We start from the raw sequence: 19,081 nt of genomic DNA, 5'->3' as shown, positions 1-19,081 counted from the left end.
AAAGCCATATACTCCAATAAAGATGTTAAAAAAAAAAAGAAAAAGAAAAAAAAAAGAGTCAGTGGTAAATTTCACATGTTATATCTGAATTGTAAAAAACTGGAGTTTTAGGAAAGAAAATTAGAAACAACTCTCCTCCCCAGCCTAAACCAGATTGGAAGTGCAAAGCAGAAGCTCACATAGACTAGATGCTGTGGGATCAATACTTTTAGGCTCACTTTAGCATTAAAATATGTTCCAGCCATCTTTGCCATTCCATGCAGAGTTTTTCCTCAAGAAAACTATTCAGAATCTGATGGGCCTGTTTATATTCAGAAAATTCTGTTTCCTAAGATCACAATATTTAAATATCACACATTTAAAATACCCTAATAGCTTCCCTTGAGAGATTAAGCAGCAGAAGTCAGGCTGATGGAGTCATAATGAAATGATAACCAGGATAGCAGGGAGGGAGCTCACAGGGGAACAGAAGCCACAACTGAAGCAAAGCAAAGGTTCACATTGCACAAGACCCCCTTCTGCTGTGCTTTGGCCTGTCCATAAACTTATCATCCAAATGAGGAGCTTTGTGAGAGGGAAATAAAGGCAAAGGCACAAGAGAGCCCCCCACCCCGCATACATGGTCACCTTCATCAAAAGACATAAGATGTTAAAAAGCAGCCAGCTTTTCATGAAAAGCTGTGGAAATCATTTTCATTCCTAATTGTTGGGAATACGTCATTTTGTACCTTGCCCTTCCATGGTCCAGGCCATGTGGAACCTCTGTGGATGCTGTGATACACTCATCTGGCAAAATAACAGCACTTCAGATTACAAATGCAGAGCAAAGCAAAGAAAAATATTTCCATCCACTTTCTCTTTCTCATTCAAGCATACACCTGTGACACAGACAATAAGACTGGTCTTACGGATTAGAGAACCCCTGACCTGTATCTAACAGCACCCATCATGTCACACTGAAGTCAGGAAAGGAGTCTGTCTGGAGCCAGCGAGTGTCCTCTGGGCACCACCTCAGGTTGGTGCCCAGAGACTCAGCCACCACAGCCAGGGAGCGGCAGCCTTTTGTGCTTGTTGCCACCACAGATGTCCCTGTGCAATTCTCACTATGCCCCTGGCGTGTGAAATGGAAAGTTCAGGAAAGAGGGAATGCGGACAGCCCCGCCACAGAGCGGAGTGTGGGTGCCATGGGTGATAAGCTCAGAGTTAGAGGCAGAACCTGAACTCTTCAGAGTCCAACCCCTCACGGAAGACAGAGGGATCAGGAGACCCACCAGCTTCACCCAGCATCATTGGTCAGTTTTGCACACTAACTGAGACACAGACTCGAGGCTGCTCAAGATTGGTGACCCAAATTCTCCCTCTGAAGTAGGAGTCTGGCTGTGTGCTGGAGGAGGGGAACACCGAGGAGAGTGGGAAAATTTGGGATAGCTGCCCTGGATCATAAAATTGAGAGGGGAGGGCTTCCCTGGTGGCACAGCGGTTGAGAATCTGCCTGCCAATGCAGGGGACACGGGTTCGAGCCCTGGTCTGGGAAGATCCCACATGCCGCGGAGCAACTAGGCCCGTGAGCCACAATTACTGAGCCTGCGCGTCTGGAGCCTGTGCTCCGCAACAAGAGAGGCCGGGATAGTGAGAGGCCCGCGCACCGCGATGAAGAGTGGCCCCCGCTCTCCACAACTAGAGAAAGCCCTTGCACAGAAACGAAGACCCAACACAGCCAAAAATAAATAAATAAAAATAAAATTTAAAAAAAAAAAAAAAATTGAGAGGGGAGAGAATCAACTCCTGAAAGGACTGCTGCTGGGAATCTTGGGGTTGGAAGTTTGCGAGGGTCTCTGCCAGGGCATCTGCCCCATGAGGGTCGGAGTGGGAGAGCCAATGCTGCGGTGGTGCTGGAGGAGCAGTGAACATAGGGTGGGAGAGAGGCAAAGGGACGCAGTCCTGGGCACAGGATGGAAGAGGAGGGAAGCTCTCCACAGCACCAGCAGGAAGAGGCGGGTGCATGGGAGGAGGCTGAGAAGCTTGACGAGCTCAAGGAAGTGCTGGGCATAAGAGGATAGGAAGGCCAGAAGTGGAGGACCTGAAGCTTTCCCAGGCCAAACAGCTCTGGGGCAGACATAGGCAAAGACAGTCATAGGTGTGAGCGTGGACACTGCACATGGAGAAAAGCCGTTAGAGGCAAGGAGGTAGAGGGGGCTTTGGAGCTGAGAGTTTGGGGTGGAGCTCAGGAGAGAATGACTCATGAGAATGACCGTGACTGAAGGAAAAAGGAGAACAAAGACTCGAGTGTCAAAATCCCGACAGCGTTGCAGAGAGGCCCCAGAACACCAGTATGCCAGCACAAAAGAGGGTGCTAATGAGCCCTTGGATAATCTAGTACCACCATAGTAAAAATTAATTCAGACAAGAAACATCAACAGATGCTAAAGCTAATGGGTAAAAAAGTCAGATGAGGAATGAGATACTGACATTTGCACAAAGCATTAATTACAGAAGGGAAAAGAGCAACTTCACAATGGAAAAGCCTGGTGGACATCACCTTAATCAAGTGATCAAAGTGCACATCATCTGCAATGGGTCTAAGTGAAAGCAAGCACCACCTAATATGATGGAATGAGAAGTGCACAGCCTCACTTCTCTGCTGTTGCTGCCAAAAATGTATAACCTGAATCCAGTCAGAAGGACACATCAGGCAAACAAAAGTGAGGGAATCTTCTATAAAATAACAGGACCCTAATCTTCGAAGGGTTCAGCATCATGAAATTAAGAAAAGATTGAAAAATCCTAGGCTAAAGGAGACTGAAGTAACATCACAACACAATGCAATATGTGCTTCTAAATTGGGTCCTTTGCTATAAAGGAAGGGCATTATTGGGAGAGTTGGCAAAACTTGACTGGAGTTTCTGGATGAACAGTTTATGAAAGTTTTTCATATTATTCTGTAATTTGTCTCTAAGATTAAAATTATTTGAAGATAAAATAATAATTTGTAAAAGTCCAGAAGTAAGCCTAAAATTAGCAAAAGAATAAGTTAAAACTACTGATTAATCTAAATAACTCATGAGATTAAATAATATTCTACATAAAAACGATGTAAAAAGGAGACTAATTTTTAAAGACTTCCCAATGTCTTTTCCTTCTCAGTAATAAAGTCTTTTCCAAATTTTCCACCATGTTGACTCAGGGAAGGGATGGGCAAAAACCATCTTGCAAGGAAGACCATTTGAACAGAGTTGGAACACCCACTGTTTCACTTTCATGTGTAAGTAATTAACTCTAGTTTCTATAAATGGGTCCCAGTCACCTTGATGAACTGGAGAATAGGATGTCACTTAGTAGTTGGTCAGTCTACTATTTAAAAGTCTCTTTTTATGTATGCATTCATTCCATTCAAGGTTCAAATTCTTGATCAGGACAGTTGCTCCCTTTCCAAGGAATGCCACATGCACACAATTGCACCCCATCGGTGGAAGATTGTAGGAACCATATCCCCCTCATCACAACAGTGCTGCTTCCACCAAGACCTGGGGACAATGTGCAAGCTTCCAGCATTCTCTGTTATGTCTGCTGCAAAGTCTTCACATTTTACCTTTCTGATCCCTGTCAGGCTCCTCAAGTATGCTGGCAGATGGGAGGTATAGGTCCCCAGCAAACCTGCTCAGGATTGTAGACCAAGGATCTGTCTCAGACCACCCACACCGATACTTCTCTGGCAATGCTAACATACCCTCTAGGTGGACCACAGCAAGTAGTGATGTGCCCAGCCAGGCCAGCACTTCCCTGCCAGCCTTACAAAGCTATCATCCTGATGCTATGCATTTTTATTTTTTTATTCCTAGTTTGATATACAAAACTGAGCAACAACTTGTTTGTTCTAAGCCAAATCCAAACTTCCTGTACCTTTGTAGGGATAGAAAAGTACGTCCACTTAGTATCTCAAAACTATTATCATTATGTGATGAGACATTCTTTCACATGAAAGCAGCAGGAAGTAACAGCAGGAATGGCAGAGTAAGGACTTGAGAAAATTCTCTCCATAAAAGGAACAGACACTGACAAAAACAGTCAAGACAATATTATCAGAACTTTGGAAATAAACCAAACTCTGCAACAATCCAAGGAGCATTTATTCAAGAATAATGGCTGAATACTGACAAGAACAGTGGCATTTTAACTTGCCCTATTCCCACATCCCTTATCCCATTCCATGGTAAACTTGAAAACCAACAGCCCTGCAATGACAGTGAAAACCAGCAGCTTGGTAGCCACTTGAGGAAGAAGGATTAGGGTTGGAGCACCTCTAAATTTCCATTACCAGAGAACTGTCACTGAGATGTCTGGCAGTATCCTGAAACACCCCACTCAACAGGTATTGTCTGTATTTGACCTAATTCAGCATTCCCATAGTGGACAGCCTTTACCTCAGGGGCATTTGTCACAGCCAGCAGCAACTAACATCACAGCTACCTGAGGCAGCAATATAGTTGGGGCTAACAAGAAGCTGACCAAAACAGTTAAAAGGAAAAGCTGGGGAATGAGGTGTTGGTTGGGGCTTTTGGAAAGCTCCAACACATTCCTGGGAATCTAGAACCCACATACATGTACAAGGCTGTGTGCATTTCCAGGGCTATGCAGAGGAAAGACCTGAGAAGGCACTAAGCTCTCATCTCTGGCTAACCTTGAGGTTCTGCACAAGCAAGAAATGAAGAATAAGACAGAGTGCCTGGCTGAATGCTGAAGGCTTATCCCAGCATGCACACACAGCCCCTTGGCAAAAGCAGGGAGATGTACATGTTCCAGCCATTTAAGAATATTTCTTCCCAGCCACTAAGCTAACTGAACAGAGAAATCCATGGCCACATACAATAGAGAATACAGACTTAACAAAATTAGTTCAGGAAAGTCACTAAAGAACAGCAACAACCATAAACCCTAGGAAAGTGAAATAATTTGATTTCCAGAGTTTTCACATTATTTTATTTTATTTTTTCAACATTTTTATTGGAGTACAATTGCTTGACAATGATGTGTTAGTTTCTGCTTTATAACAAAGTGAATCAGCTACACATATACATATATCCCCATATCTCCTCCCTCTTGCGTCTCCCGCCTACCCTCTAGGTGGTCACAAAGCACGAAGCTGATCTCCCTGTGCTATGCGGCTGCTTCCCACTAGCTATCTATTTTACATTTGGTAGTGTATATATGTCCATGCCACTCTCTCACTTTGTCCCAGTCCACATTATTTGAGATGTCCAATCTCAACAGAAACTTATGAGACATGCAAATGTATGTATGGCCCATATACTGGGAGGGAAAAATGGTTAATAGGAACATTCCCTTAAGAAAGCCAGACATTGGACTTCCTAGACTTTAAATCAGCTATTTTAAATATGTTTAGAGAAAACTCTAATTCAAAAAGATACATGCACCCCAATGTTCATAGCAGCACTATTTACAGTAGCCAAGTCATGGAGGCAACCTAAATGTCCAACAACAGATGAATGGATAAAGAAGATGTGGTATATACATATACCACAGTGGAATATTACTCAGCCATAAAAAGAATGAAATAATGCCATTAGCAGCAAGATGGATGGACCTAGAGATTGTCATACTAAGTGAAGTCAGACAGAGAAAGACAAATATCATATGATATCACTTATATGTGGAATCTAAAAAAAAATGATATAAATGAACTTATTTACAAAACAGAAATAGACTCACAGACATAGAAAACAAACTTATGATTACCAAAAGGATAAAGGGAGGTGGAGGGATAAATTAGGAGTTTGGGATTAACAAATAAAAACTATCAATACTATATATAAAATAGATAAACAAAAAGGACTTACTCTATAGCGCAGGGAGCTATATTCAAGATGTTGTAATAGGGACTCCCTGATGCCACAGTGGTTAAGAATCCACCTGCCAATTCAGGGGACACAGGTTCAATCCCTGGTCCGGGAAGATCTCACATGCCGTGGAGCAACCAAGCCCGTGAGCCACAACTACTGAGCCCATGTGCCACAACTACTGAAGCCCATATGCCTAGAGGCCGTGCTCCACAACAAGAGAAGCCACCGCAATAAAAGCCCACGCACTGCAATGAAGAGTAGTAACCCCCACTCGCCGCAACTAGAGAAAGCCCGCACACAGCAACGAAGACCCAATGCAGCCAAAAAATAATTAATTAATTAATTTTTAAAAAATGTAATAACCTAAAATGGAAAAGAATCTGAGAAAAAATAGATATATATATGTATATATATAACTGAATCACTTTGCTGTACACCTGAAACTAACACAACATTGTAAATCAACTATACTTCAATAAAAAATAAATATCATTAAGGACAATTTTTTTCTAAATTAAAAAACAAATATGTGCAAAGAACCAAAGGAAACCATATCTAAAGAACTATATGAAAGTATAGGGATGATGTCTCACAAAATAAAGAATATTGACAAAGAAAAAGTATAAAGAAAGAACAAACAGAAATGCTATAATTGTAAAGTACAATAAATGAAATGAAAATTTCACTAGAGCAGCTCAACAGCATGTGCAGAAAGAACATCTGTCAACCAAGAATTCTACAGACAGCAAAACAATACTCCAAAAGAAGGAGAGAGCAAAATGGCAAACTAGGAAACTCCAAGCTCTCATTCGTCCATAGAAACCTCACATAAACCAGAAGCTGTCTGAACCAACTTTGTAGGAGCTCTGGAAAACAAAGGTTTACAGCAATCAAGAGAGAAAAGACCATCTTCAAAATGATAGGAAAGTTTGGGGGCATTTTATTTGCCTTTGCCCCACTCCGTCCCTGGTGTGGGGGTGGTCTTGGTCTTGAGCAGGTGGCAGTCTGGTTCCCAGTTCCCCCCAATCCTTCAAACTAGAGGGAGCAGAAATGACCTTATTTGAAAATTGTTGTGTATGTCTATTCTAAGTTGTCTTGGGGATACTTGAAGGATTAATGCGTGATGAAAGGTACTCATCTCTATTTCATATACCTCCGAATGCAGATGGGAAAATCAGCAAGCAGTGCTCATAAAAGCTACAAGGGGACAACAAACCCACAAGCACCTAAGGCAAGAGATTATGGGTGGAGATACACAATAGAACATCTAAGACCAGAAAAGAGATTGGCATGAGAGTCTGGGAAATTAGGATGTTCAAAACTAGGCATGTATACAAAGGAATTTAGAAAGCCACACACATAAACTCAGGAAATTCCTGAGAAGAACTTAAAATTTCACCTCAAGCTGATCCCTAACTCAGAGGAAATCTAGCTAAGTGGTGAAGGAAGGAAAGAGGGAATGAAGATTGAACTCAGTCACCAATGGCCAGTGATTTAATCAATCATGCCTACATAATGAAATCTCCATTTAAAAAAAATCCTATAAGACAGGTTGGGAGAGCTTACAGGTGGGTGAATGCACCAAAGTTCTGGGAGGGTGGTACACCTGAAGAAGGCATGGGAGCTCTGTGCTTCCCCCACCCTATGCATCCTTTCCATTTGGCTCTTGCTGTGTTGTATCCTTTGTAATAAATTAGTAAACATAAGTAAAGATTGTTCCGGAGTTCTGTGAGCTATTCTAGCAAATTATCAAACCTGAGGAGGGGGTCATGGGAACCCCAAATTTATAGCCAGTTAGATAGAAGTACAGGAGGCCCAGGAATTGTGACTGGCATCTGCAGCGGGAAGAGTTTTGTGGGACTCAGCCCTTAACTAGTGGGATCTGACTCTAACTCCAGGTAGATAGTGTCAGAATGGAATTTAATTGAACTGTTAAACATCCAGTTGATGTTTGCAGAGAATCAGAGAATTGACTGGTATCAATCTTTGGAGGGAAATAAACCTCTCATTTGGTGTCAGAAGTGTTATGAGTAAAAACAGCACAGTTGATATCATTTCAAATTAGATTGCTGTAACTTCAGGATGTTACATGGAATCTTGATAGTAACCACAAAGAAAATATCTATAAAATATATGAAAATGGAAATGAGAAGGGAATCAAAATATGTCACTACAAAAAATAAAGAGAAGAAGCAGTAATGGAGGAAATAAGGGACAAAAAAATTATATAAGACACAAAAGATACAAAATATATTATCTCTTTGATAATAGCCATTCTGATTGGTGTGAAGTGATACCTCATTGTAGTTTTGATTTGCATTTCCCTGATGATTACTGATGTTGAGCATTTTTTCATGTGTCTGTTGGCCATCTGTATGCCTTTGGAAAAATGTTTGTTCAGGTACTCTGCCCATTTTTTAATCAGGTTATTTTGGTTTGGGGTTTCTTTTGATGTTGAGAATTGTGCACTTTAAATGAGAAAATTGTATGGTATGTAAACTATATCTCAATAAAGTTGTTTTTTAAAAAAACTTACTACATTTGCTAGGGGCATGGAAAGTTCATCCTTAGTTGGAGGAGAAAAAAACAGCTTGTATGCACAGATTCAGATAGGTAGGTATGTGTAACAAAGTTTTCTTCTAGTTGCTCTTTTTGCCTCAGTGCATGTAAGAAATGTAGAGAATAGGAAACAAAGAGGTCCTCAACCTGTAGGTCCCAGCATGTGATGTAGTAAGAAGCTACTAGTCTCCTTAACATTATACACAGCATTAAAAAATTCACCCTGAGGTTTTAAATGAAATTGTATCCAAGTCCTCCAAAACTTCATTCACACTAACTTGGTCAACCCAATATAAGGCAGTTGTCCCAGCATTTTCCCCTTGCTTACAGTCAACTGTGGCTAGCTCCTGGCACCATTAAAAAGTCCCCCTTTCTTACTGGCACTGCCAACTTCCTCAATCTGGCTTGAGCCAAGAGAAAAGGAAACTCCACTGGGAATTACCTCTATACTCTCTGCCCCTTAGGCTCTGGCTTGGGAATGAAGGTAAGGGCTTTACCTGCTTGTTGACTTACTGACATGCTCTAAGTAAAATGACCTCAATGGAGCTTATTAAACTGCAGTTTCTGCTAATAATCTGTTAAGTCAATTACTCCCAAATATACATTCAGACATTTTAAATCAAGGAGGAACTTGGGGAAAACTCCCATATCTAACACAGAGCCCAATAAATAGTCACTTAAGAAATATTTGGTAAATAAATGGGGAGTTTTAAAAGCAAGAGCTAATCATAGTTGGAAGAATAAATATAAACCCAGAATATCTGATAGTTATTTTTGTCAGACTGATTTAAAACTAACCTCCCATAAAAATAATGGCAAGATGGGAATAAAGACACAGACCTACTAGAGAATGGACTTGGGGATATGGGGAGGGGGAAGGGTAAGATGTGACAGGGTGAAAGAGTGGCATGGACATATATACACTACTAAATGTAAAATAGATAGCTAGTGGGAAGCAGTCGCATAGCACAGGGAGATCAGCTCGGTGCTTTGTGACCACCTAGCGGGGTGGGATAGGAAGGGTGGGAGGGAGGGAAGAGGGAAGAGATATGGGAACATATGTATATGTATAACTGATTCACTTTGTTATAAAGCAGAAACTAACACACCATTGTAAAGCAATTATACTCCAATAAAGATGTTAAAAAAATAATAAAAAAATAAAATAAAATCAATGGGAGACTAATAATACAGAAAAACAACAATATGACTAATAAGTTTAGTTTTTACATTTCTTTAAAAAAGAAACAGAAAAGAGAAATACGTCTTCTGAAACAAAAGTACAAGTCACTTCCACGGTATGCTACCAGCAGTAGATTCAATACACATGTAATTCACTCCCTTGTTCAGTGGTTCTGGTATTTAAAATAATTTGGTACAAGTAAGATCTTTTCTCTTTCAGTTGCAAAGCTGAATCACTTGACACTGATGATAACAGTCACATAAGTAACAACTACAAGAAATTTAAATTTCTGTAACTATGTACATTTTACATGCCAGAAGTTAGCATGTACAGAATTATATTCCTAAAAGCACTACTACTTCAGTGTATAATCTTCAAATTATTCTAGATTTTCAGATACTGTATTAAAAATTTCAAAAGGTTTTAATGTATCATGTAAATTATAGAACAGAATGTTAAATTGCCATGTAATGGTAGGTACTAAACACACTTCAAACAAATTTCAGTGTAATGGAAAGAAATTGTGTTGGCTATATGGAAATGGTAAATTTCCAAATCAACCTACTCAATAAAGATTCTGAAATTAAAAAGAAAAAAAAAACCTGGGAATTCCCTGGCAGTCCAGTGGTTAGGACTCTGTGCTTCCATTGCAGGGGGCACAGGTTCCATCCCTGGTCAGGGAACTAAGATTCCATTTGCCGCTCAGTGCAGCCAAAAATAAATTAAATAAATAAATAATAAACAAATAAAAACTTAACTACAAAGCTACAGTAATCAAGACAGTGTGATACTGATGTAAATATACACATATAGAGCAATGGAACAGAATTGAGCCTCCAGGGGGAAAAAAGTTACATTTATGGCCAGTTGATTTTCTAAAAATAGCCAAGGTAATTTAATTTGGCAAAAAGACTTTTCAACAAATGATGCTGAGACAATTAGATAATCACATGCAAAAGATTAAATTAGATCCTACCCCACACCATGCACAAAGATGTATCACAACCCTGTCTCCCACCCTGTCCCCAGCCTCTCTCTTAAGTGCCCATTGAAAGTTGCTGGAGAAGACCCTGCAAGTGTGTGCACACACCCCTTGCATCTGTGGTACCCAGGGATCCTATATTCTCATGCTAGCTTACACTCAGGCTTTAGAAATTCATTTTTTTAAATTCAGCTGGTTTTTTCTTACTATTTTTACTATGTCCCCATATTCATCCTGTACTCTGCCTATAGTTAGAAAATGCCAGTGTTCCACTTCTCATTGGAGGTACTTATCTTTTCCTAGATTTATGGCTAGTTAGTAGGCCTGTGACATCAGTTCTCTGATATGTTCCCCAAAAATTGTGATTTGGGGGATTATCTGTTTTTTTCTCATTTTTGGAGCGTGAATGACAGCCTTAGAGCCAGATGTCAACATTGCTATTTATAATGTCCATGATATTTATTTTCATTAAATCTATGGATTACATTAATCTATATATTAATTTATCTTCTTTATACTTAGCCTTCTTTTCTAAGCGTATGAACCTATATTTCCATGCAACTCTCCTTTGATAGTTCTGCTAATTTTATATTCTGATTAATAAATGTCATGCATCTCATTCAGTATTTCTGCATAGTTTTGTTTATTATGAATGAGATGCACTTTAAGAGAAAATTTTCTGGATAGAAAATTTTATTTCTAGTACATTCTGTTACTTTACCATGTAGCTTCAATAGTTTTTCAGTTAATTCCTGTAGATTCTTTGCAGTAGTAGTTACAAATAATGATGATTGCATGACCACTGTCTTAGTCGGTTTGGGACTGCTATAACAAAGTACCATAGACTGAGTGGTTCATAAACAACAGAAATTTATTGTCACAGTTCTGGAGACTGGAAGTCTGAGATCAAGGTGCCAGCATGGTCAGGCTGACAAGGAAGCTCTTTCAGGTTGTAGACTGCCAACTCCTCACTGAATCCTCACATGGCAGAAGGAGGGTGAGAGAACTCTCTGGGGTCCCCTTTATAAGAGCATTAATCCCATTCATGAGGGTAGAACTTCCTGTAATATTGTGATTTATAATAAATATATATATAGTTTGGTCTTCATCCACAGTTTCTGGCTTATAGCTCCCAAGACCCTTTCTAAGTGATAAGAGCAATGGGAGCATCTTATGTTTTAGTATTTGGTTTTTTGTCTTCAGTTCCTGAAATCACTTCAGAACCAAAAAGGTGAAACGGGTGCCTTATTATTCATATCAAGCCCCTTTCAACCCCAAATGAGTTTATTTTAATGACATGACTTTTGGAAATCCCATAGGGATGGTTGGGGGTGCTTGTTGCCAGGGGAAGCAACCTTGATTATAGGGTTGGAACTTTCAATCCCACCCCTGAACTCAAAGGAGGGGAGAAGAGCTGGAGGTTGAATCAATAATCAATGGCCAATGATTTAATCATTGGCCTATGTATTGAATCATGCATATGTACTGAAGCTTCCATTAAAAACCAAAAGAACGGGCTTTGGAAAGTTTCCAGGTTGGTGAAACAGAATGCATCTACATTGGGTGTCCCCAGACTCTACAAGGATGAAAGCTCCTGCATGCGGGACCTTGCCCTAGGTATTTCTTAACCGAGCTGTTCATTTATATCTTTACTATCCTTTGTAATAAACCAGTAATCAGGTAAGTAAATGGGTTTCCTGAGTTCTGTGAGCTGCTTTAGCAAATTAATCAAACCTGAAGAGGGGGTACATAAAGAGTCTATTGCAACCACTAATTTAATATTCTTATTTATACCTATGGTCACAATGGTAGTGAACAATACTAACCTACCCTGAATTCTTCCCATTATTTCCAAGATCAGATATCATACCCTCTTGCTTTTTTTAGGGTACAATTCAGTGGTTTGCAGTCTATTCACAAAGTATTGCAAACATCACCACTATCTAATTCTAGAGTATTAGCATTACCCCCAAAAGAAACCTCATACCCATTAACAGTCACTCCCCATTCCTCCCTCCTCTCAGTCCTAGTATCCAGTAACTACTCTCTGTCTCTATGACATTTCATATAAATGGAATCATGCAACTTATTATCTTTTGTGATGTATATGTGCAAATATGTTTATAATTTGTATATCTTTTTGATGGATTGACACTTTTATTATCATAAAATCTTCTTTGTCTCATGTAACAATTTTTGTCTTAAAGATTGTTTTTGTCTAATATTAGTGTAGCCTCTCTACCTCTCTTTTGATTACTGTTTCCAAGGTATATTTTTTTCCATTCTTTTACTTTCAACTTATTTCTGTCTTTGATTCTAAAGGGTGTCTCATATATAGTAAGTATATCATTGAAATATTTGTTTTATGCCTTCTGCCAATTTTTACCTTTTGATTAGTGTTTAATTCATTTACATTTAATATAATATGAGTCAAATAGATGTTTTCTATTGTACCATTTTTATTTCCCTCTTGTTTCTTTTACCATTTATTATTTTAGCTTTTTTCTTAGTGGTTGTTGTGGGGATTATGATTATCATCTTAATTTAAAACAATCTATTTAGAATTAATATCAATGTAATTTCAATTAAAACAAAAATTTTGCTTCTATATAACTCTGTTCCCTCTAACCTATTTTGTACTATTATTGGCTATATATTACATTTTATATGCTGTAGACCATTCAACACAGATTTATAATTACTGCTTTATGCAATTTTCATTTAAAGCAGATGGAAGCTAGAAAGGGTTACGCACACACACACAAAAATACATTTATACTGTGTTTTATATTTTCCTATGTAGGTTCCTTTATCAGTGCTCTTTTTCCTTTATGTGGATTCAAGTAACTGTCAAGTGTGCTTTCATTTCAGCTTGAAGAACTCCTTTTAGCATTTCTTGTAAGGCAGGAGTAATGAACTCCCTCAGCTTTTGTTATCTGGGAATGTCTTAATTTCGCCCTCATTTTTGAAGGACACTTTTGCCAGCTGTAGAATTCCTGGTTGACAGCTTTTTTTCTTTCAACTCTTTAAATACGTCTACCTAATTCCTTCTGACCTCCATGGTTTCTGATGAGAAATCAGCTGTGGATTTTATGGAAGATCAATTGAATGTGATATCATTTCTCTCTTGCTGCTTTCAAAATGCTCTTTCTCTTTTGCTTTTGACAGTTTGATTATAATGTATCTTGGTACGGGTCTTTTTCAGTTTTCTTAGATTTGTAGATTCATGCATTTCATCAAATTGGGGGTTTTTCAGCCATTATTTCTTAAAATATTTCTTCTGGCCTTTCTTGTCTCCCTCTTCTCTGTCTTGAAATCCAATAATATGTATGTTGTTCTGGTTTATGGTTTCCTACAGGACTTTTAGGCTCTCATTCACATTACTTCATTCTTTTTTCTTTCTGCTTCTCAGACTGGGCAATTTCTACTGTCCTATCTTCAAGTTCACTGGCTCTTTCTTCCACCTTTTAAAATCTACTATTGAACCCCTCTAATGAGTTTCTCATTTCAATTATTGTACTTTGCAGCCTCAGAATTTCTGTTTTATTCCTTTTTATAAACTCTATCCTTTTGTTGATATTCACATTTTGTTCATATGGTGTTTTCCTTAACTCCTTTAGTTATTTGTCCATTTTTTTCCTTTAGCTCTTTGAGAAATTTAAGACAGTTATTTTAAAGTCTTTGTCTAGTAGATCTGATGTCTCGGCTTCCTCAGGGATAGTTTCTGTCAATTTCTTTTGTTCATTTGAATGGGCCATGCTTTCCTTTTTCTTTGTATGACTTGTGATTTTGTTGGTGAAAATGGCATTTTTGTGCTATAATGTGGTAATTCTGAAAATCAGATTCTCCCTTCTCTCTACAGTTTGCTGGGTTTTTTTGGTTTTGTTTTGTTTTCTGATATCTGATGGCTATAGTAGTCTATTTGCTTAGGTACTTTTCCATACTATTTTCCCAAAGACTGTATTCCCACTACTTGTGTGTGACCATTGAAGTCTCTGTTCCTTTTGCTCATGTTCAGCTAATGTTTTAACAGAGACTTCCTTGAATGCAAGGAGCTTTTAAAAATCAAGAAAAATTTTAAATATACACAGAAAAAGCAAACACTTCTCCCTGTCTTTACAGATTGGCTCTGTGCTGGGGCACTCCATCAACACTTGTTAGTCTTTTACTGGAATGAGGGCTAAGCTTGAAGTGAAAGTTCAAACTTCTCCAGTCTTTTCTCATCATGCATTTTTATCTGACCATGTGTGGCCTTCTAAATCCCCCCATACAGATAGGTACTTTTGAATATCCTAGTTACCCAAAGAACCTCTTCAATTTTTGAAGCTGGGCCTTAGGCAGTCTTTGTATGTCTCAACCAGTAAGCTTCTGCCCCAGACACCTGCAGTTTTCTAGATCCCCTTACAGTGTTTTTAAGCAATTCCCAACACTTTTACAGCCTGTGTTCCAAGTTAGACAAAACAGAGATGAGAGTCTTGTGTCAGTCCTTCAGTTAATGGCAGATAGGTTAAAACAGACACACACAATAATTTGCAAGTAAGGTCTGCTCTTCTCCCTCTGGAACCAAGGACCAGGTTTTAAGAATGGTCTGTCATGGCTTAAAGACCACCATCATGATAGGGAAGGAGTAGGGCAAAGGCAAGTAAAAATGCCATGAAACTTTCTTACCATTTTCAAGTTGCCTTTTACTTGGCTCAGAATCTTGGTTGCTGTAAATTTTTGACTGGTTTCTAGAGTTCTGACAATGTTGGTTATGAGAGTTTCTGCTTGGTTTTCAATGTTTCTATGAAATAACAAGAGTTAGGAAATGTCTACTCTGCCACTCATTCTTCTGAAGTTTTAAATCAAGGAGGAAAAAATGCTATGAACTTTGTTTTATGTTTTGAAGACTGTCTTACTGCTAGCGATTCTTTGCCTTTTCTTTTAAACCTTAGGATCAGCTTATCGACTTCTGCACCTCAAGAAAACCCTGCTGGGATTGTTTTAAGAATTGTGTTGAATTTATAAATCAATTGGGGTGAAAATGTCACCTTAATAATAGTGTTTTCTACACCATGAACTTTGAACATCTCTTCATTTATCTAAATTTACTTTAACTTTTCTCAGCACTATTTTGTAGTGTTCAGTGTATGAGTCTTGCACTTCTTTTGTTAAATATAATCCTAAGAATTTTATTCTTCTTGATGCTTTTTTTTTTTTTTTGGCTGTGTTGTGTCTTCATTGCTGTGCATGGGCTTTCTCTAGTTATGTCAAGTGGGGGCTACTCTTCATTGCAGTGCACAGGCTTCTCATTGTGGTGGCTTCTCTTGTGGTGGAGCATGGGCTCTAGGTGCATGGGCTTCAGTAGTTGTGGCATGAGGGCTCAGTATTTGTGGCTCACAGGCTCTAGAGCACAGGCTCAGTAGTTGTGGTGCATGGGCTTAGTTTCTACACGGCATGTGGGATCTTCCCAGACCAGGGCTTGAAGCCGTGTCCCTTGCACTGGCAGGCAGATTCTTAACCACTGCACCACCAAGGAAGCCCCTTTCTTGATGCTTTTGTCAGTGGAATTGCTTTTGTAATTTTATTTTTAGATTATTCATTACTAGTATATAGAAAGACAGTTGATTTTTGTTGTTGATTTATAAAACTGTCTTTATTCACACATATGATTACCTACTTAGAAAATCTAAGGAAAAAATCTACAAACAAAAATATTACTAGAATTAATAGGTGAATTTAGCAAGGATACAAGATCAATGCACAAAAATCAATTATATGTATATATTAACAATGAGCAAGTGTAAATTAATGTTTAAAAACACCATGTAAAATAACATCAAAAAATCTGGAGAAAAATCTAACAAAATATGTCCAGCACTTGCTCCCTGAACTCTACAAAATACTGCTGAGAAAATAAATAAGAACAAAATTAATAGAAAGATATACTATTTTCCTGGATAAGAAGATTCAATATTATTAAGATATCAATTCTTCCTAAACTCATCATACAGATTCAATGCAGTTCTAATTAAAATGACAACAGAATTTTTTTTTTTGGAAATTGCAAATTGATGGTAGAATTTACATGAAAAGGCAAAGAGCATAGAATAGCCAAAACAATTTTGAGAAAGAACAAAGTTGGAAGACTCACACTATTTGATTTCATAACTTTCTATAAAGCTACAGGAAAAAAGACAGTATGTTATTAATGACATGATAGTCACTAGATCAATGAAACAGAATAGAGAGTTCAGAAACAAACCCACAGGTATATGGTCAATTTATTTTTGACCAAAGTGCAAGGGTAATTCAATGAAGAAAGGGTAGTCTTTTCAACAAATGGTGCTGGGACAATTGGATGCCCATAAGCAAGATGTAATCTACACCTTTCTGCATATGCAAAGATTAACTCAAAATGGGTCTTAGACCTAAATATAAAACCTAAAACTACAAAACTTCTAGAATAAAAAACAAAAGAGGGCTTCCCTGGTGACGCAGTGGTTGAGAATCTGCCTGCCAATGCAGGGGTAAACGGGTTCGAGCCCTGGTCTGGGAAGATCCCACATGCTGCGGAGCAACTGGGCCCATGAGCCACAACTACTGAGCCTGCGTGTCTGGAGCCTATGCTCCGCAACAAGAGAGGCCGCGATAGTGAGAGGCCCGCGCACCGCGATGAAGAATGGTCCCCACTCTCCACAACTAGAGAAAGCCCTCGCACAGAAACAAAGACCCAACACAGCCAAAAATAAATAAATAAAATTAAAAAAAAAAAAAAAAAGAAAATCTTGGTGACCTTGGGTTAGGCAAAAATTTCTTAGCTATAACATCAAAAGCATAAATCCATAAAAGAAAAATTGATGAATTGGGCTACACTGAATTTTTAAATTTCTGCTCTAAAAGATACTATTATAAAAATGTAAATACAATCCACAAACTATTACAAAATTTAAAAAAACATATTTGATGAGACGTACTATATAATGAATCACAAATAGTAATAAGAAAACAAACTCCAACCATAAGAAGTATAAAACCACAATGAGATACATATACACACCTATTAGAATGACTAAAATTTTAAATAAAGTCAATATTAAGTGCCAACAAGGATGCAGAGCATTGGAACTCTTATACCTTGCTGATGGAAATTGACAAAATGGCACCACTTCTTTAGAAAGTAGTTTGCCAATTCTTTTTTCAAATAAATGTATTTATTTGTTTGTTTGTTTGTTTATTATTTATTTATTTTTGGCTGCATTGGGTCCTGGTTGCTGCACGTGGGCCAATTCTTGATACAGTTAGACATATAATTATCAAATGACTCAGCATCTCACTCCTAGGCATTCCTATGTACTCAGCCCATTCCTAGGCATTTATCCAAGAGAAATTAAAACTTATATTCACACAAAAACCCTATATGCACATGTGTATAGTAGTTTTACTCATAATTACTAAAACTTGGAAACAACCCAAAATCTTTCAGCAGGTGAAAGGATAAACAAAGTGTACAACTCCATTCAGCTATGAAAAGGAACACTGATCTTGAATGAATCTCAAATGCATTATGCTAAGTGAAAGAAGCCAGACTCAATGATTCCATTTGTATGACATGCTTGAAAAGGCAAAAGTAGAAGGACAGGAAACAGATCAGTGATTACCAGGTGCTGGTGGGGAGAGGCAGAGGCTGAAGGAATTTTTGTGGGTGATATATTGATTGTGGTGATGGTTACATGACTACATATATTTGTCAAAACTCATAGATCTAGGCATCATTTTTTGTGAAATTATACCTCAATTTCAAATGTATGAAAACTATGTAAGGTGACCAATATTAACTAGAATTATTGTGGTGATCATTTTACAATGTATATAACTATCAAAGTATTATGTTGTACAATTGAAACTAACATAATGTTAAATATCAATTATCCCTCAATTTTTAACAAATAGGGAGGGGAATCAAGATGGTGGAGTAAGAGGACATGGAGCTCACCTCCCCCCACAAATAATCTAAATATGGAACAAGTCTCATGAAAAACTAACTGGAAACTGGCAGAAGAAATCCTATACAGCCAAGGTTGCAAGAAGGATCCCCACATAACCAGGTAGGAGGGGAAGAAAATCATCAGGTTGGTACTTGTGCCCCTGGAAGGGGACTAAGAGAAAAAGATCGCAGAGACAGACACTTACCTTGGGGAGTGAGAGGGTTGAGCCACATAATGTGTGTCCCAGTCCTGGGGTCCTATGTGGAGGAGACAAGCCCCCTAGGCTGCTGGGAGAACCACTGGGACAGATAGAAAGTATGAAAAAGCCTAGGCTCCACTCATGAGTAGTGCCTGCCCATGTGGTGCTGGCTTGCCTCCAGGAAGGATGGCGAGAGCTCTGCACTGGTGGAAGCTGCCTTGCCAGGCTCCCCAATCCGAGCTGGGCAAACACCCCAGCCACACTCACTCCATGCCACAGCTTGGCACGTGACCTAGAAAAGGTGGGTCCTGGAAAAGACTCAATCTAGCAATG

General features: G+C 38.7%; 1 protein-coding gene across 8 annotated transcripts in view; it reads right to left on the bottom strand.

Moving 5' to 3' along the window:
• OCA2 (OCA2 melanosomal transmembrane protein) overlaps nucleotides 1-19,081 on the bottom strand; it is a 279,721-nt gene that overhangs the window by 218,217 nt on the left and 42,423 nt on the right. The window lies entirely within an intron of this gene.

Source organism: Balaenoptera musculus, chromosome 7 (assembly GCF_009873245.2).
Source record: "Balaenoptera musculus isolate JJ_BM4_2016_0621 chromosome 7, mBalMus1.pri.v3, whole genome shotgun sequence".
Classification (NCBI taxonomy): Eukaryota; Metazoa; Chordata; class Mammalia; order Artiodactyla; family Balaenopteridae; genus Balaenoptera; species Balaenoptera musculus.
This window is presented reverse-complemented; position numbering and strand designations above follow the sequence as displayed.